We start from the raw sequence: 20,710 nt of genomic DNA on the forward strand, positions 1-20,710 counted from the left end.
TATTTAGTGGAGACAGTAGCATGCTGGAGGATGATGTACACAAGGGTTTTCTGAACTGAGGATAATAGTGAGGGGAAAGGAAGGGATCTTGAAAAAAAAACAGACTCTTCATGTTGTTACAAAGGACATGGGACCTTCCACTTGGTTTGACACAACACACACACAAACCCACATGGATTCACTTCCTATCGATCAGGTGGACCAGGTTTTGCCTCACACCGCCAACTAACTAAGTTACTGACTAAGACTGGCGATAAAGTATCAGTGTCTGCAAGGACCAAAAAGTTATAGAAATTCAAGTAAACATCACCCTCCAGGGACTCAAAGCAGTTTTGACTATCTAATTCCAGCACTTTCTCTGAACCTTAATCTATAATGGACAACATCTTGAACAGACATAATGACAAAAAGCTAAGCCACCAATAGATATTAGGCGGTTTATGTCTCCTCTGGTGATCAGCCCTGGTGGGAGATTTTAGACAATACAGAACATCTTTGCATAATTGCAGCCTCTACTTTCCTATTGGTATTCCGGATAATTCCCCTTATATTGATGGTCTCGGTGAAGGTCAGGCCACAAGGCAGAATGGATGAAAAGATGGCTCCAAACTCCCTCTAAATCTAACCCTCTGATTTCGGTTTTGTAGCCATTTCCATCCATCTGCTGCCTGGCCCTTCACTCCACAGAGCCTGATCTTGGTCACCTTGTGCACACTGTTATGGATAACAAGCGGGTTACAAAACAGAAAGCAGAGAGAAGAGGTTAAGAGTAGCAACTCAGACTGGTAAAAGGTGGGAATTGATGTTCCACAGGGAGCAATGCTGGAACCACTGTTATTCAAATTTATATAAACGATTTGGACTCAGAAATCAGAAAACCAATTTTAAAATTTGGGAGCAGAATTACAGTAAATCACAGATAAGAATTCCCAGTTAACAAAACTTTGTTGTACAGTTCATTAAATCTTTAATTCAGTAGCACAGTGTACAATGACATGAGGAAGTGATTAACTGATTTATTTATGAATTAATTGATTACCAAATTGGGAAGTACAGTTAATACTGAGGAAGACTGCAACAAAATCCTGGAATCTAACACACACACACCAATATAGCAGGGAATTCTTGGAAACATGGTGCAGGTCCTTCTTTATCTGGAGATCAAATGTCTGTTGTATAATTATCCCGGGAGTTAAAAGGATCCTGTGAATTCCTCCTTGTGTTATTTTAATACAGACTTTACACTATTTACTTTTAGTTACATTTTACTATGTTAAAGGTGCTATGTCAATACAAGTTGTTGCTGACATTGGCTTAAAGTAGTAGACTCAGGACTGTCACCAATAAACCTTAAAAACTTCACAGAATAATCACCACAGTCATTTTTAAACTGGAGACTTATTCCTGCCATTTCAGTTTCAGTCAGGAACAGAGCACACTTTTACACCAATCTCTGATTTAACAGCACATTTCCAGACTGCCTGACTCAGGTTGTACAACCACAGTTGTAAAGGAGCCTTCTACTCGGGAACTTTGAAACCCAATGATTCCAAACAGAAATCAGAGGGATAGATTTACAGGGAGTTTGTATTTTTCCATCCATTTTTCTATGTGGCCTTGGATTCCACAGCCTGACCTTGGTCATCTTTAGGCTGTATATACTGCACAGAAGTGGCTGTGACACATTTCTCACACACCTCAGGATTAATCCACATGTGGGTTTTGCTGTCAGTGAAGAAATATGAGAAAGACCAAAATGCCATTTGTCCCTCTCAGTGTGACCCTAAAGGACTGCGTCCAGGCTGAAGTTCTGTTCCTGGTGTATGATCCTCCCCCAGATTGTCCTTCCTGAGCTCCAGCCAGGTGATGTTAAACACTCAGGTACGAAAGACAAAATTGTACAACAATGTGTGAAAAACAAAGTTTGACATGCTATGTCCAACAAGCCTAGTCTGTCCAACCTTTCCTCATAAGACAACCCCCCCATTCCTGGTAATGATCAACTAAACCTTCGCTGAACTGCTTCCAATGCATTTACATCTTTCCTTAAATAATGAGACCAATATTACACATAGTACTCCAGATGTGGGCTCACCAAATGCCCTGTATAACTGAAGCATAACCTCCCTACTTTTGTATTCAATTTCCCTTGCAATGAACGATAATATTCTTTCAGCTTTGCTAATTTCTTGTGGTACCTGCACACTAACCTTTTGCGATTCATGCACTGGGACACCCAGATCCCTCTGAATCTGAGAGCTCTGCAGTCTCTCACCATTTAAATATGATTTTTTATTCGTCCTGCCAACATGGACAATGTCACATCTTCCCACATTATACTCCACTTGCCAGATCTTTGCCCACTCACCTAACCTATTTGTATCCTTTTGTAGCCTCCTTATGTCCTCTTCATAATTTATTTTCCTACCTGTGTGTCATAAGCAAATTTAGCAACCATACCATTGGTTCCTTCATCCAAATCATTTATATAAATTATAAAGAGTTGAGGTCCCAGCACTGATCCTTGTGGCACACTAACCATCACATTCTGCTAATCAGAAATATACCCATTTATGCCCACTCTCTGTTTCCTGTTAGCTAGCTAATCTTCCATTCATGTCAATATGTTACCCCCTACACCATGAGATTTTATTTTCCACAATAACCTTTAATGTGACATCTTATCAAAAGCCCTCTGGAAATATAGGTACAGTACATCCACCAGTTCCCCTTTATCCACAGCACCTATTACTTCTTCAAAGAACCCCAATAAATTGGTTAAGCATGATTTCCCTCTCACAAAACTTTATTGACTTTGCCTGATTACCTTGAATTTATCTAAGTGCCCTGTTATAACACTTGTAACATTTTTCCTATGATAGATATTAAGCTAACTGGCCTATACTTTCCTGCTCTCTGTCTCCCTCCCTTTTCTATTTTCCTATCTGATGAGACCTTCCCCGAATCTAGCGAATTTTGGAAAATTAAAACCAACGCATCAACTATCTCACTAGCCACTTCTTTTAAGACCCGAGGATGAAATCCATCAGGACAGGGGGACTTGTCAGCCCGCAGCTCCAACAATTTGCTCGGTACCACTTCCCTGGTGATTGTAATTTTCTTGAGCTCCTCCCCCTTTCCAAATCCTGATTTACAGCCATTCTTGGCATATTACTTGTATCCTCTATAGTGAAGACAATGCAAAATCCCTCTTCAATTCATCTGCCATTATTAACTCCCCAGACTCACTTTCTATAGGAGCAACCCTCACTTTGTTAACTCTTTTCATTTTAAAATATCGAAATTTACTCTTACTATCTGTCTTTATATTTCTAACTAGCTTTCTCTCGTTCTCGACCTTTTCCCTCTTTATTAATCTTTCAGTCATTCTTTTCTTTTTTTAAATTCTGTCCAGTCTTCTGAGCTGCCACCCATATTTGCACAATTATATTTCAGCAGAAACAAACTCCAGCTGTCAGAATGAAAGAATTCAATCCTGAACAGGATTAACAGCAACAGTAACCAGATTTCAATCCCCATAGTCACTCGTGAACTCGCTGGTGTGTAATCAGATCCTTTTCACTTTTAAAGGTCTTCTCACAGTCAGAACATTTAAAAGGTCTCTGATCAGTATGAACAAGTTGATGTGTCAGAAGGTGGGATGACCGAATGAATCCTTTTCCACACATGGAACATGTGAATGGCCTCTCGCCAGTGTGAACTCGCTGATGTGTCAACAGGTCAGATGAATTGGTGTATCCCTTTCCACACATGGAGCAGGTGAATGGCCTCTCCCCAGTGTGAATTCGTTGGTGTGTCAGTAGTTTGGATGGCCGATTAAATTCCTTCCCACAGATAAAGCAGGTGTATGGACTTTCCCCAGTGTGAATGCTCTGGTGAGTCAGAAGCCTGGATAATCGGTTAAATCCCTCTCCACACAAGGAACAGATGAATGGACTCTCCCTTGTGTGAATGCGCTGGTGTGTCAGCAGGTAGGATGACTGAGTGAATCCCTTCCCGCGCACAGAGAATGTGAACTGCCTCTCTAAACTGTGAGTTTGCTGGTGCCTCAGAAAGTTTGATGAATGACCGATTGCCTTCCCACACACGGAGCAGATGACTGAACTCTGCTCAGTGTGAATGTGCTAGTGTCTCAGAAAGCTGGATGAATGAGTGAATCCCTTCCCACACACGGAGCAGGTGAATGGCCTCTCCCCAGTGTGGCTGCGTTGATGAATTTCCAGCTTTGATGGGGAACCAAATCCCTTCCCACAGTTCCCACATTTCCACGGTTTCACCATGGTGCTGGTGTCCTTGTGGCTGTCCATGTTGGATGGTCAGTTCAAACCTCATCCACACAATTTGTCCTCGCTGTGAATGGTGCAATGGTTTTTCAGGCTGTGCAATTGGTAAAACATTTCTCCTTCTATATTAAAGATTCAATGATATCCAGCTCCTGATGTATTGAGTGAATCTGTCAGATTTTGACGTGATGTTTTCTTTGAGTTTCCTGTCAGCAAATCTTCCTGTTCAAGTATCCTGTAAAAGGAGTTTACAAAAGTCAGTAAAGGATAGAAATTCAGAACAGACAATTCCAGTTTCTTTCCTTTTTCTAATTTGTTCATGTGATGTGGGTGTCACTGGCAAGACCAGTATTTGATGCCCAGCTGGAATTGCCTTGAGAAGATGGTGGTGAGCCACTTCCTTGAACTGCTGCAGTCCATGTGGTGTCGGTGCTGTTAGGAAGGGAGGCCCATGATTTCAACTCGGCGACAGTGAAGGAACAGCGATACATTCCCAAGTCTGACTTATGATGGATGAAAGGTGATTGGTAAAGCAGCTGAAGATGGTTGGGCCTCGGACACTGACCTGAGGAACTCCAACAGAGATGTCCTGGGATTGAGATAACAAAGAATAAAAAAAATACTGAGAAATGTTAACTTGTGTTGTTGATAAAAGAGATACTCATTTAATTTTTCAGAGATGACTGATTCCCCAGGGGTTCACTCTGACTCCCCTGACTGACTGACTCAGGGTCCAGTCCTCAATGCCCCCGATTGGTGACTGAACTCGCTGCTCCTTTGCTCCTCCGGCCTCTGAGCTCCTCTTGCTGTTGTTTCCCAGGACAGTCAATGTCCGCTCTCCAACATGACCCTGTCAGATGGAGTTCAGGGGCTCAGAGGAAGAAAAGAAAATGAGGCGGTGAATATGAGTTGGGAGAAACAAGGAGAGAAACAGGATTCAATGGAGAAACTGAGCGGGTGGCAAGCGCAGCCTCAGGAACAGCGAGTGCGGCTCTCAGAGGCCGAATGAGAGCGGCCGGGCCCGGCAGCCGTGCGGTGATCTCCCCGGGCTGGGGTTCGGGGCTGCCCATTAAAGCGATGCTGCAGCGCCTCCCCCATCCTCGCCGCGGCTTCCCGGTTTCTTCTCCATTTCCACCGAGTCCGACTCACAACAAAGGAGCCGCCCAGAAACGGGATTCCTGTTGGTCATTTTCTATTCATTTTACGGAGGTTTTGGGTTTAGATTTCTTTCTGTCTCTCTCCAGCTTTCCTTCTCCGTTTATTTCTTCGCTTTGCGCTACTGAAGTCTTGAAGAAATAATGGCAAGTGAATGGAAAGCCTGTTTATGAGATAAACACACAGCAGGGGAAGTGAGCTGCAGAAGGGGCAGGGAAAGACTTTACACATGGGGAGAGGGGGGCAGGAGTTTGAGAAGGTAGAAATCACAGAGGGAGCTGTTGAAGTGGGAGATTATACAGAGGGGGTGGGAGGCTGCTGTTGATTTCGGAGGGGGGTAATTAGAATGTACATGGGGACAGGGTACTTGCACATGTTTGAAATAGTGAGGGTTCGCAGTTGCATGTTTTAAATGGTGAATGTATATGAATGATGATATTATAACGAAGTCCAGAGAGATACGGGGTGGGTTGGGAGGTGGAGGGTGGTGCTGGAAGGAGTGCAGGGACTGTTTTGATGGTGGGTTGGGTATTATATGGGGGTTTGAGAGAGAATATTGGAGTGGGCAAATACGGGGTTAAAAATGGCGCGTGGAATTTGGCGGCCGCAAAAGAAATGACAGCGTTAAAATGATGCGGAGATGGAATAATCGCCTGTTGATAATCGCAGGGAGGAAAAGAATGGGGGTTGGATAGTTGCGGGAGGGAAAACAAAAGAGTCTAGATTTCGAAAGAGTATTTTGTGGCCCAAATTGTTTACATTGGATAAGAAATAACAAAGAACCTCATTAAACGAACAAGTTGAAGTCTATTCTTTGAATTGTAAACCAGGGGATAGCGCGAACGCAGACCTCCACTACCACAAATTTTGCAGTCGAGTATCCCGCATTTGGGGACATCGCAGGCATCAGCACACCCGAAGTGCAATGGGATAGCCTCGTCCTGGGAGAACAACCTGCATGATCATTGTTTGCTCCCCTGCCAGGTAAGTATCCCCTAAACTCTCACACGCTGCCAGCCGGCATCAAGCACTACCTCTCATAGTCACATACACTAATTTTTAAAAATCATAACGTCACCCTGTTCATATTTTTCCGTTAAACAGCTCAGTTTTTCTCATGTATTGTAGAACATGCTTAACTATCCCTCTAGATGGAGAAAAGGTAGCTGATATACTGTCCTCCATTTATATTTGCATAATGCCTTAAAAGGAGACAAACCGCCTTCCTGGGCCACTGGCTGCAATACAGGTATTCGCCAATTAGTGGCGCTGTTCCCTCAATATAAGACACTCGTTAGGCCTCAGTTGGAATATTGTATATAGTTCTGGGCGCCACGCTGTACCTTGCGTGTCCTGCCATCCAGTCATAATTAGCAGATTCTTTCAGATAATATCACCACCTTCAACACCTCTTTGTTCTTTTGTCTGTGACATCTTTTGATTATCTGCTCCTATCGCTGCTTGCTTGTCCCTACAACCACCTCCCCCCCCCAACCACTTCTCTCTCCCCCTCCCCCCCACAACTTAAACCAGCTTATATTTCACCCCTCTCCTATTTTTACTTAGTTCTGTTGAAGGGTCATGAGGACTCGAAACGTCAACTTTGTTCTTCTCCGCTGATGCTGCCAGACCTGCTGAGTTTTTCCAGGTAATTCTGTTTTTTGTTTTGAGTTATGAAGATAGTTTGGAGAGGTTGGGACTGTTCTTCTGGAGAGGAGAAGGTGAAGAGGAGATTTGACTGAGGTGTTCAAAATCACGTGGGGGTTCGATAGAGTAAATAGGGAGAAACTCATCGAGGGAACGAGAGGGCACAGATTTAAAGTGATTTGCAAAAGAAGTTACGGGGAGAAGGCGGGAGAATGGGGTTGAGAAACTTATCAGCCATGATTGAATGGCGGAGCAGACTCGATGGGCCGAACGGCCTAATTTCTGCTCCTATGTCTTATGGTCTAAGTAAATGTGATGTGAAAAAAAACTTTCTCACACAGCGACTGGTTCGAGTTGGGAATGCACTGCCTGGAGGTGTGGTGGAGGCAGGTTCAACTGAGGCATTCATGAGGGCAATAGATGATTATTTATATAGAAACAATGTGCAGGGTTACAGGGAAAAGGCAGGAGAGTGGCACCAAGTTACAATGCTCAGAGAGCCGGTGCAGACACGATGGGCCAAATGGCCTCCTTCTGCACCGTAACAATTCTGTGAACTGAGGCAGAGTAACGTGTAATATAAAGAGAGACATGGTCGAGTTTGGTAATAATCAGATAGGGTCAAGTGCAGTAATATCTTGAATATAGCCGATTGTAATATAAGGAGAGATATGGTGCAATGCAGTAATAACTGAGGTAGATCCTAGTATGTTATAAATAGAGGCATTGGCTTAGTGCAGGAATCTGAGACAGTGTTTTCAGTAATGTAATCAGAGATACATTCTACTTTAACATAAATACCGATACAGTCTATTTTAATATAAACAGTAACTCAATCTGTACTTTTGGGAGGTTTTAATTCCTCATTTATCAACAGAAACAGACATAGTAACAAAGTTTCAATTGTGAAACAACTTTATGGAGACAAAGTCAGGACAAGTTTATCAAGTTTCATGTAAACTACAGCAACAAGCTCTGGCAATGATTTACAGTTTAATGTGGGTTATTCTACCTGTGTCAAATCTGTTTCTTCTCTGTTTCTCCTTCTCTTGGCTGCTGGTCTCGGCTTCTTCTCCTCCACATGGCCTTGCTCAGGAGGATCTCTTTCTTGTTGCCTCTTATCCAATTAACCTCTGCCCCATCCCAATCAATATTCATCCCTGTGGTGATCATGCCCTGAGAATGTTTCTCTTAACCAATCAGGTATAGTTCATGTCAGCAATGTTAGCCTTAGTTAATCACCTAAATTTTCGTATTCACAGTTCATGTCAGGAATGTTAGCCTTGGTTAATCATGTAATGTTCCGTGTATTCACCATGGTTCTATTTCCTCGTACCTGCAGGCTGCTACATCCTGTTGCCATTTATCTCAGAGAGGCCCCTACATTCCTGCCTTTGGCTCACACAACCAATCTTCAAGAACTTTAGTTTTTAGCTGCAGTAAGTGTTTTAAAGATTGTCATTATTTCCCAGAATCTTTCTCCCTTGGAATTAATTTCTATTATGCCCTATTTCTCCATTTTCCTTCCTCACTATAACACAAAAGGGGTTTTAACAGAGTTCAGTGTTAATAATTTTACACCATCTTCTATTGAAGACCTCTGGTTATTCTCTTTCCCACAAGAGAAAACTGTCCCCGACAGATTGTTGTGGACTGGCACAATCCAAAGTCCAGGACTACGTGCTGAGGGACGCACTAAAGCTTGGGGCAGCTGCCGCAAAGGCGCAATGGGGAAGGGTCGCTGTCTAAGACCTTTCTACCACAGCGCACCGAGAGACTGGGAACTGTTTAGAGCCCCTCGGGCTGTACAGATCAAAATGAAAGGCTGTAAATGATTGTAATATTGTTTGTACTGATGCACCTGGTGATACATTTTGTAAAAGTTTAACCTGGATTGTACCCTTGTAATGTTGTTTTTGAAATGGTTTGGAATGTGATTGAAGATATTTTATGAATAAAGTATATTTTTACAAAAAAAAAAAAAAAAAAATCTGGGGCAGCTGCCGCAAAGGCGCAATGGGGAAGGGTCGCTGTCTAAGACCTTTCTACCACAGCGCACCGAGAGACTGGGAACTGTTTAGAGCCCCTCGGGCTGTACAGATCAAAATGAAAGGCTGTAAATGATTGTAATATTGTTTGTACTGATGCACCTGGTGATACATTTTGTAAAAGTTTAACCTGGATTGTACCCTTGTAATGTTGTTTTTGAAATGGTTTTGAATGTTGATTGAAGATATTTTATGAATAAAGTATATTTTTACAAAAAAAAAAAATCTGTTCTTATCAGTTTAATATCTGATACGTCCCTTATCTGGGGACCATATATTAAATTGATTTTTGGAGCAGGGAGATGGAATAGGGGCTTGCTCCGTCCACTCCACGCATCGACCCGGTATTGCAGTATCTCTGGGAATGGTGCACCACCCCTTTCCAGGGGATAAAAAAAAAAGAAAACGTTCTCTGTTTCCTCTCTATCGAAATCTTTCACAATTTTAAAGACCTCTATTAGGTCACCCTTCAGCCTGCTATTTTTCAGGGGGAAGGGACTCAGTCTGTCAATCCTTTCCTCATATGTATTTCTGGTATCATCCTTGTAAATATTCTCTGCTCCCTCTCCAGGGTCTCTCTATTTGTTTTATAAAATGGTGACCAGAGCTGTACTCATTACTCTCAGTGTGGTCTGACCAGGGTTCCAGGCAGCTTTAGCAGAACTTCCCCACATTCCAATTCCATTCCTCAAGAAATAAAACCTAGTGCTCGATTTGCTCATTTTATGGCCTTGCTCTGAATGATACAATTATACTCAGAGATCTCTTAGTTCCTTTTTTCCACCCAGGCTCACACCTTCCAAGTAATAAATGACCTCCTCATTCTTCTGACCAAAATCTACTACCTCACATTTAACTGTGTTCAACTTCATTTTGTGTGCTCCTGAAATCAAGGGGCTGAGGGCAGTGGTGTGGTGTGGTGCTAATATCACTGCATCAGTAATCCCGAGATTCAGGCTAATCCTCTGGGGGCATGGGTTCAAATCCCATCACAGCAGTTGATGGAGTTTAAATTCAATTAATGAATCTGGAATTGAAAGCTAGTCTCAGTAATCGATAGTTGTAAAAATCCATCTGGTTCACTGATGCCCTTTAGGGAAGGAAATCTACCATCCTTACCTGGTCTGGCCTACATGTGACTCCAAACTCCCACAACAATGTAGTTGACTCTTGTGCTGAGCAACCCATCAGTTCAAGGGCAACAAGGAATGGGCAACAAATACTGGCCTTTCCAGTGACCCCCCACATCCCATGAAAGAACAAAAATAAAATTCTGACCCCTTCAGCTCCCCACACCTACATCACTCCACTATTGGCAGAGGCGCTTTCACCCTGCTGAGGTCCTCGGGGCTTGAATTCCCTCACTAAACCTGTCTCCTTCGTACCTTTTCGACCCAGCTTTTGATTCTCTGTGAAGGGTCTCGGGACATTTTAATCTGTTCAAGGGTAAATCCAAGTTGTTGTTGTCACTGCCTTACATTGGGAGACTCCAGAATGTTACACAAACGCTTGGAAATTTTCAGACTGGAAACATCACTTTCAGTCAGGAACAGGTCGCAGTTTCACACCAATCTCTGATTTAACAGTTTGTTTGGTAAAATATCACCATCTAAGAATCTTCATGAGATGTTAAGAAATTCATTGAATATTAATAGAAACAGCTCTCGTACTCTCTGTTACGAAGAAAGCTTCCACAGCAGCTGACTGGGTGACAAACACAGGACAGGCCTGTTATCTCTACCAAGGACATCTCTCTATCAATGTCCCTGAAACAAGAGATCTCTAACCCTGATCAGGTTGGATCTGATGACCCACATGTAAACCAACTGTCTGAGTGAAGTTTAAACAGGCTCGAGAGGGAACATCATTTTGGACAGTAAAGGTTTTTTCAAACTGACCCATAATGATCTGGCTTCAGATTAACACCAAACACTTGGACTAGATCCAGAAGAATGAGAACAGAAGAGGCTGCCACATCAAGCTGCAGAGATCAGCTTCATCTGTCCGATCATCCAATCCAGGACCAGTAAACCATCCAGAGGAGACTGTCACCTCCAGCCATGGAGATCAGCATCTCCCTGATCCGGGACCAGTAAACCATTCCGAGGAGACTGTAACCTCCAGCCACAGAGATCAGGATTGGTAAACCATTCTCAGCTGTTACAGGTTGTGTATCTTTTCTGAATATTTAACTGATGTATCGTATCTAAATGTTGCCTCTTAATAAAATGCTGAAAAATCACCAATGACTTCAACAGCTCCCTTTTTGGGTAATCTGTGACTTCTGGACTAAAATCTTACACTTTCCAGCATTCACACTTGCTCTTCTTGACTCCAAATACAGTTATAAAGGAGCCTTCTGTTCCATGCCTGGAGCTCTGAACTATGGAAGAGAGTGGCTGGGACACATTTCTTACACACCTCAGGATTAATACAGAGGTTAATACAGTGATTAATACTGGATGTGGCTAACAGTAGCAAAAACAGCAGAATCCAACTCCTGCAGACACTCGTGAATTCTCCGGTGTCTCAGTAGACGTTTTAAGTCAGTGAATCCATTTCCACACTCGGAGCAGGTGAACGGTCTCTCCACAGTGTGAATTTGCTGGTGTCTCAGCAGATCATTGCTGCTTTTGAAGCTCTCCTCACAGTCAGAACATTTAAAGGGTTTCATAGCAGAGTGAATACGCTGGTGTTTCAGCAGGTTGTATGACTGAGTAAATCCCTTCCCACATGCAGATCAGGTGAACGGCCTCTCCCCAGTGTGAACTCGCTGGTGTACAGTGAGTTCAGATGATCGCCTGAACCCAGTCCCACAGTGAGAGCATCTGAACGGTCTCTCGTCTGTGTGAACACGTTGATGGCATATCACTTCCCCAGAACTTTTAAAGCACTTCCCACAGTCTGGGCATTTAAAAGGTCTTTCATTTGTGAGGACTCGCTGGTGTTTCTGCAGGTTAGATGTAGCAGTGAATCCCTTCCCACATGGAGCAGGTGAATGACTTCTCCCCACTGTGAATGTGTTGGTGTCTGAGAAGATATTTTTTGCTTTTAAATTTCTTCTGACAGTCAGAACATTCAAAAGGTCTCTGATCAGTGTGAACATACTGGTGTGTCAGCAGGCTGGACGACTGAGTGAATCCCTTCCCACAATTGGAGCAGGTAAATGGTCTCTCCCCAGTGTGAGCGCGTCGATGAATTTCCAGTTCAGAAGGGTAACTGAAACCCTCCCCACAGTCCCCACATTTCCATGGTTTCTCCATAGTGTGGGTGCCTTTGTGTCTCTCCAGATTGGATGATCAGTTGAAGCCTCATCCACATACAGAATATGTGTGTGGTTTCTCTCCACTGTGAATGGGGTAATGTTTTACAGGTTGTTTAACTGGTTAAGACTCTTTCCACAGTCAATTCACTGGAACATGCTTACATGGGTGTGTGTGTCTTGGTGCTTTTCCAGTCACACTGATGCTTGAAATCTTTTCCCACGGGTAAACAGACAAACATTTCTCCTGCTACACTCAAAGACGGATAATATTCAGGTCCTGATGAAACAAGTGGCTCTGTCAGATCTTGCTGTGATGTTTGGTTTGAGCTTTCCATTTTCAAATCCTCCCTTTCTGATATGCTGTAAAAGGAGTTTACAAAAGTTAGCGCTGTCAGGAAAGACCAGAAATTCAGAGTGAAAAATTCTAGTTTCTATGAAGCATTTTTTTCTCTCTTGGTTCCCCGAAGGTTTAACACCCTGTTTCACATACGTTCCCCTCTTATCTCCTGATGACTGGGATGCTGAAGTTCCACCAATTCTCTGTTCCCCAACAAGATGGCCAAACATGCACTCCGCTCACTGAAGCAGCCCACCTTCATAAGATTGTGAGAAATAACAGCAGCAGAGGCCATTTGGCCCATCAAGCCTGCTCAGTGAGATCATGGCTGATTTGATTCTGGCCTTCACGCCACATTTCTCCTCGCACCCATAACCCATGACTGCCTTGTGGATCAAAAATTAATGCAGCTAACTCAGTCTTGAAAATGTGCAATGACCCAGCCTTCACTGATCTCTGGGGAAGTGAAATAAAAACAAAAAACTACTGCGGATGCTGGAAATCCAAAACAAAAACAGAATTACCTGGAAAAACTCAGCAGATCTGGCAGCCTCGGCGGAGAAGAAAAGAGTTGACGTTTCGAGTTCTGTTGAAGGGTCATGAGGACTCGAAACGTCAACTCTTTTCTTCTCCGCCGATGCTGCCAGACCTGCTGAGTTTTTCCAGGTAATTCTGTTTTTGTTCTGGGGAAGTGAATTCCATCTTACAATGCTGCACAGGCCAATGGGTCCCTGAGTCCCCGCCCACTGCCTCTTACCTCACCAAGATGGCCGCCCAAGAGCCCCCTCATTGAACAAGCCCCGCCTTCCTCTCCCAAGATGGCGGCGGCCTATTGCCCGGGTAATCGGATTCTCCTTTGCCTTCACCTATCACTGGCCTCCTATCCAGCTTCACCAGTCCCACGCCGCCCCGCCCCCCCCCCACCGCCCCGCCCTTTAACATATATATTTCACCACATTTCTACTTCTCTTCAATTCTGAAGAAGAGTCATACGGACTCGAAATGTCAACTCTGTCTTTCTCTTCCCAGATGATGTCAGACCTGCCGAGTTTTTCCTGCAATTTTTGTTTTAATAACCCGGGTCTGTCACTGGGGAGGAAGCCCCGCCCCCCGGATCCGCCCCGCCCCGCCCCGACTCGCAAGATGGCGGCCAGTGAGCTCGCTGTCCTCGGGCCTGTCACCGCGGGGTAAACGCGGGGTTTCGGGCCTCTTATTCGGGGTCTCAGGCCTACCCCAGAAGTTGATCCAGTTCCCAGTCCAGCCGCGGTTTCCATTCCTACCCTGTGCCCACAATCTCCTCCCGCCTCCCAAACCGTGCGCTCCTCCTCACTCTGTCACCATGACTGACACTGAGCATGCTCAGAGCGCACACCCACAATGCACCTGCGCACTGGACTCCTATAGTCATTGATAGGGGACCTTCTGGAGCGCGGGCTGTTCTGGGTAAATAAGCCGCCATTGATAGCTTGAATGCGGGCAGAGAATGTAATGTTTCGGCATCCCAATTAAGGTCAGTTCGAGAGGCACAATACATAAAATAAACACTTTATTATGTGGAAACCCGAATGTCTGGACCCTCCTCCCTGATGTAATCTATGCAATCACCACCACATCCACCCGCAATTTCAGATTGGAAGAAGGTTCAAAGTGATGATCCAACACCGTTATTCATCATTTACACTACGGACCGGGACTTGGGAACAATGAAAATATTGGCAGCTGATGCCAAACAGCATTTCTAACACTGAGGAAGAATGTAACATAATACAAGAAGACATTAGAACACCTGCAGACTGGTCATTAAGTGGCAAATGAACTTCAACAACGAGGGGATGAATGGCCGACTCCTGCTCATTGCCCATATATTCGTGCAATAAGCAATGATATACCGTGGGAGCAAAAATACAAACATTGCCTAGACCTTAGAGAATAAAAAACTGAATGGTGAAGAAGAGAAATGCAATCTCTAGAAAGAGATGAATAATGAAAAACGTTATTGCAAGTCAGCAAATCAAATAAAAATGTTCACAAAAGGCCTGGATTTATTTCCAGGGGTACCAAATTAAGAAATAATTAAATATTGTTCAAATTGGTTAGGACCATGTAGGTATTTCTGGTCTCCATACAATTAAAAAGTCAAATAAGCATTGGAGCTTGTGCACAAAGGATTTTTAAGGATGATATCCTCACTGAGCGGTTACAGTTATTGGGAAAATTAAAAGGATAGGGCTTTGTTCTTTAGAAAAGTGAAGGCTTAGATGTGACCTGCCAGAGGATTCTTTAAACTATGAATGGGTTGTACGGGGTAGAAGTGGAGCCAATGTTTCCATGGGGGAGGGGGGGGGGGAATCAAAAACCAGGACCATATCTTCAAGATAGTTCCTAATAAGACCAACAGGAAAATAAGGAGAAATGTCTTTAGTCAGAGAGTAGTTAGAATGTGAAATTTACTACCACAGGAAGCAGTTGAGGTGAAGTAACTTAGTTGCTTTCAAAGGAAACTAGATGAGTACACGAGAGAAAGGAGATTAGAAAGAAAAGCTGAAAGGCTGAAGTGAGGGAGATGGAATGGAGTGAGATACTTTGAAGATAACCATGAAAACAAATGAGTTGCTTCAAATAGTCTGTTTCCAGACTCGATGTTCTCTGTAATTCAAGGTCATCTCCTATCAAATCCTGATCATCATGTTCCACATCCATCACTTGTACTGCACATGCTCAGAGTACAACCCAGTGCTGAGTAATCACACTGGGCTCTGCAGTCACTGATGGAACATATTCGGCCACGTGGAGAATTATGGATTGTAACAGTGTCATTGAAAGCCCAATTGGTGAACAGGCATTTTTTTTATAGATCGAGGTTGGGCTGAAAGGCCTGTTACTGTAATGGAATCATACGTGGCAGAGGTTGGTTAATGCTCAGGTCTGTACAGCTGCAGCCCATGAGGTGGATTAATACTCAGGCCTATAAAAACCCACCATCCTAAGTTCAGTTACCCTCACTACCAACTCCATCCCTCTCCCTGCCACATTCTGAGGCTGGACCAGATCCATTGCAACCTTAGTTTCCGATCTGACTCTGAGCTGAGGGATGAGCTACCGATGACATATCCTCTCCATCATGAAGATCGCCTCCTTCCAACTCTATATCTGTTGTCTCCATCCCACGCCAACCCATTTGCTACTCATCCACATCATTGTTACCTCCAGACTCGACTATTCCACTGCCCTCCTGGCTGGTCTCCCAACTTCCACCCTGCATAAGCTTACGCTCCTCCAAAACTCTCCTGGGTGGACAGCAGTCCAGTGGGGATAGGGTAAATAGAGATGAAGCTGGGTCTCATGAACAAGATGAGCTTGTGAGAAGATAAGAGGATATAAGAGAGAAACTAAAGAAAGATGTGAGTTCAGGGCTGGGGCTGGTCAGATCTTTGGAGGAAGTTTAGCCCAGTGAACTAATGGAGTGGAGGGAAGCAGCAGAGGCAGCTGATCAGAATGTCCCAATCTTAGAGACAAAGAAGTCCATAAGCTCTTCTGTTGTCAGAGGTGAGGATGGAGAAAACAGGGGAGAGAGAGAACATTTCAAAAGGAACAAACTTGTATTAGGGATATTTAAATGACTCATCACTCTGTTAACATCAAGTTGATTTATTTGACTTTTATCCAGAATATTAACATATATAACTGGGCTAGAGCTTCTTAACATCAGTAGAAACATATCCCAATGCTATTTTTGTTTTAAGACAAGGGATGGAAAAATATCTGGAAGGTCAATGCAACATGAGGACTGTATTCATTGATCTACAGAAGACTTATGACCGGGTGCCCAGGGAGGAAGTCTTGAGATGTGTTAGAATTCATGGAGTCCCTGAGGAGCATGTACGACTATTACAGGACATGTCCAAGGAGTGCCAAGCCAAGAGTAAGAAGCAGTATGGAGGGAGAGAGAGTTTCAACGTCAAAGTTGAATTGCATCAAGGATGGACACTGAACCCCTTCCTCTTCCTGATGGCCGCGGATGTTCTAACTGAGCAAGAATAACAGGAAATGCCATGGTCAATTATATTTGCAGATGACATTGAGCAATGTGGTGAGGATGATGAGAACATGACTGAGTACGTAGGAAAATAAGTTGTGAAGAGGACATAAGGAGGTTACAAAGGGATTTAGTTAGGTTAAGTGAGTGGGAAACGATCTGGCAATATAATGTGGGAAAATGTGAAATTGTCCCTTTTGGCAGGAAGAGTAAAACAGCATATTATCTAAATGATGAGAGATTGCAGAGCTCTGAGATGCAGAGAGATCTGGGTGTCCCAGTGCATGAATCTCAAAAGGTTAATAAGCAGGTACAGCAAGCAATTAAGAAAGCTAATAGAATGTTATTGTTTATTGCGTGGGGAATTGAATACAAAAGTAGGGAGGTTATTGTCCAATTATACAGGGCACTGGTGATACTACGTCTTGAGTACTGTGTGTAGTATTGGTCTCCTTTTTAAGGAAAGATGTAAATGGAAGCAGGACAGAGGAGGTTTACTGGACTAATACCAGGAATGGGCAGGTCATCTTATAAGGAAAGATTGGACAGAGTGACCTTGTATCCGCTGGAGTTTAAAAGAGTAAGAGGTGACTTGATTGAAACATACAGGATCCTGAGGGGTGTTGACACGATGGATGTGGAAGCATGTTTTCTCCTATGAGAGAATCAAAACTAGGGGCCACTGTCTAAAAATAAGGGGTCGCTCATTTAAGTCAGAGATGAGGAGAATTTTTTTCTCTTAGAGGGTAGTGAATCTTTGGAACTCTCTTCCTCTAAATACAGTGGAAGCAGAGTCTTTGAATATGTTTAAGGTAGAGTTAGATATATTCTTGATTAACAAGTGGGTGACAGGTTATCTTGGGGGGCGGGGAGTTGTAGGTGGGAATGTGGAGGTAAGGTTACATTCAGATCAGCCATAATCTTATTGAATGGCGGAGCAGGCTCGATGGGCTAAGTGGCCTACTCCTGCCCCTAATTCATATGTTTGTATCAATATCTGGGAAACTGGAGAAATGCACTGGAAGACACAGGTATAAAGATTAATTTTGTTTTTATTCTTTCATGGGATGTGGGAGTCGCTGACAAGACCAGCATTTGTTGCCCATCTCTAATTGCCTTTGAACTGACTGACTTGCTCGGTCATTGCAGAGGGCAGTTAAGAGTCAACCACATTGCTGTGGGACTGGAGTCACATGTAGGCCAAACTGGGTAAGGACAGCAGATTTTCTTTCCTAAAGGACATTAGTGAACCAAAGACCCAATCTATGGTCTGTCAGAAAAGCTCTGAAGAAGGGTCATTCGGATTTGAAACATTAACTCTGATTCTATCTCCACAGATGCTGCTAGACTTGCTGTGTTTTTCCAGCATTTTCTGTTTTTGTTTCAGATTTCCAACATCCGAAGTATTTTGCTTTTATCTATGGACTGTCAGTTCGAGTCCAGGGAAGAGAATCAGAGTGATGGTGTAAGATTAGAGGCAAAGGCTTGGAGAATGTGAATAGCTTCAAGTACCTGGGGTCAGTGATGGCAGGAGATGGAAGTATGGAAACTAGGAAATGGATTAGCTCTGGTTGGAGTAATTGGAAGAAGTGCAGTGCAGTGTGATTTGATAGAAAATTGTCACTGAAATTGAAAAAGAAGAATCTACAGGGCAGTTGTGAGACAGGCCTTGTTATACAGAGCAGAAACTTGGGCAATCTCAAGAAGAGAAGAACAATGCCTGGATACTAATGTGATAGAGATACTGAGATGGATGTGTGGAGTGACAAGAAAGGATACAATCAGGAACCAGTACATCAGGGGGTCAGTGAAGATTGTGGAAACATCAAAGGAAGTAGCTGAGAAGAGATTGAAATGGTCTGGTCATCATTTGTGGAGAGAGAGAGGAAATGTGGTGAGGTGAGTGATGGACATGGGACTGTCAGGAAGAAGGGGAAGGTCTAAGACCAGATGGAAAGATGCGGTGGCCAGAGACAGAAATGCAGTAGGATTTGATCCGAATGTTATTCATTGCGATATCCTGCCCCAATCTCGACATCACAGCGAAAAATGACTATTCGCTTATTTGATTTTTGATGGCGGGTTCTATACCCAGCATTACGAGCGGTAGTGAATGTTCCCTATCCACGCCTCAGGAGAGTAGTGCGCAGGCGTAGTGTCGGGTGCATGCGCAACACGAGGGATGGCGGTTGGGCAAGATGCTTCTTTGTCTCATTTGCAGCCGGTAAGAAAAGGGAAATGCAGAGGCAGCGGTGGAGTCGGTGGTTGGACAGGGAAGGTTTTTAAACGCCTGGTGAAGCCCTCAAATCTGGAATACAGACCTGCAGCTCCCGCGTTTGCAGCTTTTAGTCTATTTCCAGAGAAAAAGCCCAGGTTAACGGCTGCCATCTTGATTCAAGGGGGCAGAGTGAATGTGCGGCCATATTGGTGATGTAACAAAGTGGGCGGGGTTTCAGGATCTGTGTTCCCAACCGGGTCCTAGTGCTGTTGGGTTTAAAAGGGCACGTATATAGTGTGAGAGGCTGCAGTCCCCGTATTGTTACTGGAATGAGTTACACAACTTTTGGTTACACTTCAGCCCCAGGCTCCTAATCTTTGACTGCCCAGTGTGGAGGGGTGCGGGTGGGTAAGTCAGAGGATCTTCTCATTGTTACAGACAGAATTTAGGTGGTCCCTTCCAGTCCATAATCAGGATGTTTGTGTGTCATTTCCTTTCCTTCTGAGTGATTTTTCTTAATTTAAAATAAATTCCAGCAGCAGGCTTTCTGGTGATTTTTAAAAGTAAACAGGTTATTTATTGTCACACTCTTGCCCTGGATGTTTAAATGCAACATCTCAATCACTCTTCTCACTCAGTATCTCACACACAGAGATACAGATGAAGTTAAAGCCGTAATTATAAAAATGGAATTTATAACTCAGTCTTTATATCAATACGGGCCTGTTGTCTTCTTGGCTGAGCTGATCCTTTAGTTGGAGTGAAGGGCTTTTAGAAGCAAATAATTCTCATCAAACTGTGCATCCTCTTGTTGATGAACAGCCAGGAGATTAGTTCTCAGGTAGAGTTGGAAGCTGGAACAAGTACAGTACTTTGGCTGCATTGGTAGACTTTCAGCTATGATGGTTCAGTTGTTTCAGATGTTTCATGGTGCTTCAGATGTCTTTCAGACACAGATTTGCTTTGTTGAGGTTGTATTATACTCCAGTCACTGACAGTTAATTCCAGTCACAAGACTGCAGGGTTAACACTTCTAGGGTCCAGACCACCATGAAACAAAAGAAGTCGATAATGGTCATTCATTTTTATCTCTGCCCATCCTTGAGCTCAAATATCCTCCTTTGTTAGATATGGCACTCTGAGACCGACAGTATAGAGACTTCATATTCCCCACATGCCTGTTCATCCTTACACAGTGAGATGTTTAAACTTCACAGGTGCCTGTGAAGTTCCCTTATTCAGGTCCATGTTTAACTAAATATTGGCCACGGAATCGAACGCTGTCCACAGTTTAATGTCCGTTGTCACATGTTAAATTGCAGCCATCTTAACAGAGTTTTTTGGCCAGTTTCACAAAGTATGATCTTACAGTCTCTAATATCCAGTATCTCATGCTTGTACTGAGTGTGACGCCCTGGACCTGCTCCTGGACCTGGTTGAAACAGCCATTTGTAGATCCAGGATGGGTGAGTCCCATGGGGAGGGTGGTGGGGGGAATCACCCTGGCCACCAACCTCTTTTCCGTGGTCTTGTCTGTGCCCAGGTGGCCCTGGAGAGGTAACAGTGTCCACTGGTATGCTTGGTACATTCCACAACTGGTGGGCACCTCAGGGTACTGAGTGTCTCAGACACTGGAAACAGCATTCTGGTTTAGCTGGGAAAGTTCCCTTTGCTTTTGTTGGGACTTTGTTGCTGATTTT

The 20,710-nt window shown here is 43.7% G+C and overlaps 1 protein-coding gene, 1 non-coding gene and 2 pseudogenes across 3 annotated transcripts in view; 1 reads left to right on the forward strand and 3 right to left on the reverse strand.

The window, feature by feature from the left end:
• The window catches only part of LOC144698102 (uncharacterized), an 862,314-nt gene that overhangs the window by 779,677 nt on the left and 61,927 nt on the right, over positions 1–20,710 (reverse strand). The window lies entirely within an intron of this gene.
• Positions 2,593–20,710, reverse strand: part of LOC144698091 (uncharacterized) — a 78,317-nt pseudogene continuing 60,199 nt past the window's right edge.
• On the reverse strand, positions 6,287–6,451 carry LOC144698576 (U1 spliceosomal RNA). Its single transcript, XR_013580525.1, has one exon. It is a non-coding gene; the product is annotated as a U1 spliceosomal RNA (small nuclear RNA).
• On the forward strand, positions 9,358–9,532 carry LOC144698589 (U2 spliceosomal RNA; annotated as a pseudogene).

Source organism: Cetorhinus maximus, chromosome 23, assembly GCF_964194155.1.
Source record: "Cetorhinus maximus chromosome 23, sCetMax3.hap1.1, whole genome shotgun sequence".
NCBI lineage: Eukaryota > Metazoa > Chordata > Chondrichthyes > Lamniformes > Cetorhinidae > Cetorhinus > Cetorhinus maximus.